The following is a 4,382-nucleotide window of genomic DNA, read 5'->3' as shown; positions in this document are numbered from 1 at the left end:
AATCCATTCTAATGCCATCCACATGACAAACAATTCAATCTCTGAATGTCATTACCATTCACCAATGTTAGTATTAGCATTATCATTGTTAATCACAGACTGTAAATCATGGATCATCACAATGTTAAATCTATGGGCCAAGAAAGAACTTGCGGGTGGGGCCAGCAGGGGAAACACTACTGCACATATTCAGTGGACCGCACAACATGGAAGGAAACCCGGAAGATAGAAACTTTTTTTGGCGTATGCACCAGCCAAGCAATTCCTATAGGACTGAATGGGCACCATTTTAAGTCCGGTATCCAGCTCTTATAATACATTCATGCTGTAAATGCGCCATGCTAACCAAGCTAGCAGCTAGTGTTAGGATTAGCTCCACCCTCTCGTCCAAATATGGTCACTTCTGGCTACAAAAATCCAGGATGGCGACAGTCAAAATGCAAACTCGAGGCTTCAAAACAGGAGTCTACAAACCAATGGGTGACATCACAGTGGATATGTCCATTATTTTTTACAGTCCATGGTCCCCACCTTGTCCACATGTTGAAGTGTCTGTACGGTAGCTTGCTGCCATCAGTGTGTGAGTGTGTGCGTGAATGAGCAGCAAAAACCTTGTAGAGCGCTTTGGATAAATGTGCTATATGAAATATAGCCATTTAAGGGGGCCCCTTGTCTGTGAAAAAAACACAAAACAAACACCACCCAACGGGGGCCCCCATGGTGGTCAGGGGGCCCATTGCAGTCGCTTATAATGCAAATAGGCAAAAACAGCCCTGGGTGCATGCATGTTTTATTAAAACCACTGCACCACTCATTAGCAGCCTTTTCAATGGACGAAGCTACCATATTTGCTCACCATTTTATGGGTTTGACTGACAACATAGATCATGATTACAATGCTGTAACACATTCAAAATCTAAGTCTTGTATGCTATGAGAGTAAAACCAGCGTCACTCACAAAAACAGCAGATTGTCGCATTCATTCATTCATGAGTATCATGGCTTGGCCCAAAATGTTGACTGTGAGTGTTCCAACATGAGGCCACAAAAGTTTATGATAAAATGCAACTACAATGAAATTTATTAGACACAGGGTAAAGAACATTGACATGAAGACAGTCATGATCAATGTAGATTCCCAGATTTTATGTCTTTTTTTTTAGTCGCAAAGTGACTGACAAATTGTCTTTTCATAGTACAACAGATATGAGCTCATAAAACCAAGACTAATTTTAAAAAGAATAACTGGAATTATTACTCTTTAATGCAACATAAATTATATCTAAATCCTGGTGGGCAAACTGTGCCTTTGTTTTATACTGGTATTTAACGCCTAAGCACTAAATAAAGTGTTTTACATTCTTGTAATGACTGTAAAGGATTTAATTTCACATTTTATGACTCTGCTGTGTGCTTGACAATAAGGAGCTAAGGCAATTATGTCTTATCAGCTCTGTCGGGGAGCATTGTGTATGCTTTGTATTTTGTTTGTTCATGTATTGTGTGTGTGTGTGTGAGAGAGAGAGAGAGAGAATGCGAACATGTGTGTGCACTGCTGTGTTGTAGGTTGTATGTGCTTCTATTTGTTTCATGTATGACATCTGTGTATGTGTTTCTGTAAGTGCTTATTATGTGTGTCTGTCATATATCGAGTGGGTATATTTAGTGCATACTATAATGCTCATTAATGTCTAAGGCCTGTAATGTACCCTACTGTTGATGTCTACATTCATGTTGACATAGCCGGTGTTAGTACTCAGTGTGTGTGTGTGTGTGTGTGTGTGTGTGTGTGTGTGTGTGTGTGTAATAACAATAATAATGACTTAATTTATATAGCACTTTTCAAAATACAGTTACAAAATGCTTTACGATAAAAACAGTACACAGTTAAAATCCAAAAACAAACTGAAACCCATAAAACTAAATATATTATAAAAACATAAATAAAGTAAAATGAAATAAAATTCCATAAAATATAATAAGATCACTGAAAAGCAATTTTAAACAAGTGGGTTTTTAACAGTGATTTAAAAGACGAGACAGAGTTGGCAGCCCTGATATCCTCAGGCAGGTCATTCCAAAGTCTAGGAGCCCTGACTGCAGGAAGAAAATTTTTCAGAAAATTCTAAGAATTATGAGATTTTCTAAAAAATTTCCCTTACAGCAAGACTAGACCCTGGTAAAGATAGAAGTTATGCACAAAGCATCTCAGCCCTTAAGAGAGCTCCTAAGGTGAGAAACTGTTAGGCGTAGGGAGGGGGACTTTTAAGAGGCTTAAGAGTTTCTTAAGAAGAGGAGAAAATGGTTGAAGGACAAACAGGTAGGAAAAATATTCTCCAAATGCCGAATGACAGTTAATGAAACACTACAGATTAGATTGTACAGGCATAATGTTTGTGGTCAATCTCATTAGAGATACGCTCACATCTCCCACTGAACGTAATAACACTATAACGCCAGAAATGAAAGTGATCACAACACTAAGATATTCGGCAACTGGAAAAATTTGGAGTTTGCTGGCAGCTAAATATACTACACATGTGTTTGACAGTTATAGGCAAGAGAACTGTGTCAGTGGAGTGTAGAGAATCAGACGACAGATAAGCTTGTCACAATAATCTTCCCTTTGCCTTGTGTACTCAGCCAGCTTAATACACCTACCCACTGATAATCTGCCACAGACATATCAGACAAACAAAAAAAGCACATACAGTATGCACACACATACACACGAAGCAAAACAGGATTCATACATAACTGCAGCCACAAAGGCTAAAATAAGAAATCATGCAATTATACACACAAGACTGGTAAATTCTGACACCATTAAATAATATCAGAGGGCTATTTTGACTGACCTCCACATTCAAATTCCTCAACTTTTTTTGAATGATAGGATCTGAAGTGCCTTCAGACAGCGAGCGGTTGCCACCATTGTTTCCAGTGTAAACATGACGGCTTGCTGCTGAGGTTGGCAGCAGTGGCAAGGAGAGGGAGGCAGCAACCACTCTTACAAACAAGCATGGCTATTTGCTGCTGCCATACGAATTGATTATGGTTTTTTCTCAACTTTTGACAACTGAAACCACAGAAACCACTTCCACAAGTATCTGAATTCCTTGACTTATCCATCAATTAACAAAAACAGCCTTGATATTAGTTAGAAAAAAAACTTTTTATATCAATCTAACCATTCCCTTCATTTTAAACTAAAACTCACTACATGGAACAAACTGTGTTAGTTCAGGCACTGAAGTCGGGCTTGTGTCAGCTTATTGGCCTCTGTATGTTTCGCAATCACTGACTCATCCACAGCTGTGCCTGGTAACATCCAATCACATTCACACAGGTGTATACCACCAACATTTTAACCTGTCACTATCACAGTTCACTCAGTTTGCTGCTGCAGCTCCTTTCAACACCCTTACCTGCTCCTTATATGGTATTTCATATTGTTGATTTTAGATTGAGATTGATTGGTTGAGATTAATGTTCATGCACTGTATATTTGTTATGTTTTGTTTAGCTCTCTTAGCAGAATCCTCATTGCTGCTTGGATTCTTTGAGAGCTCTCTCAAACAGCTTTTTCTGCCAAATCTAACTGTTTAACCGTTCGCTATTAATGGTCAATTCCTTGACATAAGTGTCTCTGACTGAAATTTTTCACTGTGATAATGATATTAGAGTAGGTGGAAAGCACCAGCCGGTAGCACAAAGAACAGGTTGTTGGTATAGAACGGAGGTAGCTGGTAGCCATGGCAGTGGAGTCCCTGCTGTCTCCCATTCAAAATACAGAACACCAACGTCACCAGGCAGCAGCTGCTTGCTTTTCAGCTATATTCTGTTTAAATCATGTTATGTGAAGTACTTTCCTTTAGGTCCTTGTATTAAAAGTGCAAGAAAAGCCTAAACTTCCTGATGCATTTTTTATTTACAAATACACACACAGATGGTCACAGGGTCACTTCCCTCTGACTACAGGATGCCATAATGAGTTATGGCATCCTGTATGGTAGCCTATAGTTACAGAACTTTAAATGACTGAAAACTGGGAGTGGAACATGACTGAATGGAGCATGTCACTACACACACACACACACACACACACGCATGCATGCATTCATGCACTGTCATACACGCACTTACCTAAACATACGCACCCACATGCCCCCCTGCCTCCTCACACTCACACAATGCAAGCACAGCACAAGAAACCAACCTTACAAGAGCTGCATGCCTGATCGCTCATATTACACATACGTGGGTAGGCACATACATGCGTGTTCACACACACACACACAGATGTTGAGCTCATTAACAGATTCCCAGAGGGTAGCCAAGAAAGGCAGGCTACTGTGGGAACTTGGAAGAATCTAGCACT

Source organism: Thunnus thynnus, chromosome 7 (assembly GCF_963924715.1).
Source record: "Thunnus thynnus chromosome 7, fThuThy2.1, whole genome shotgun sequence".
Lineage (NCBI taxonomy): Eukaryota > Metazoa > Chordata > Actinopteri > Scombriformes > Scombridae > Thunnus > Thunnus thynnus.
This window is presented reverse-complemented; position numbering follows the sequence as displayed.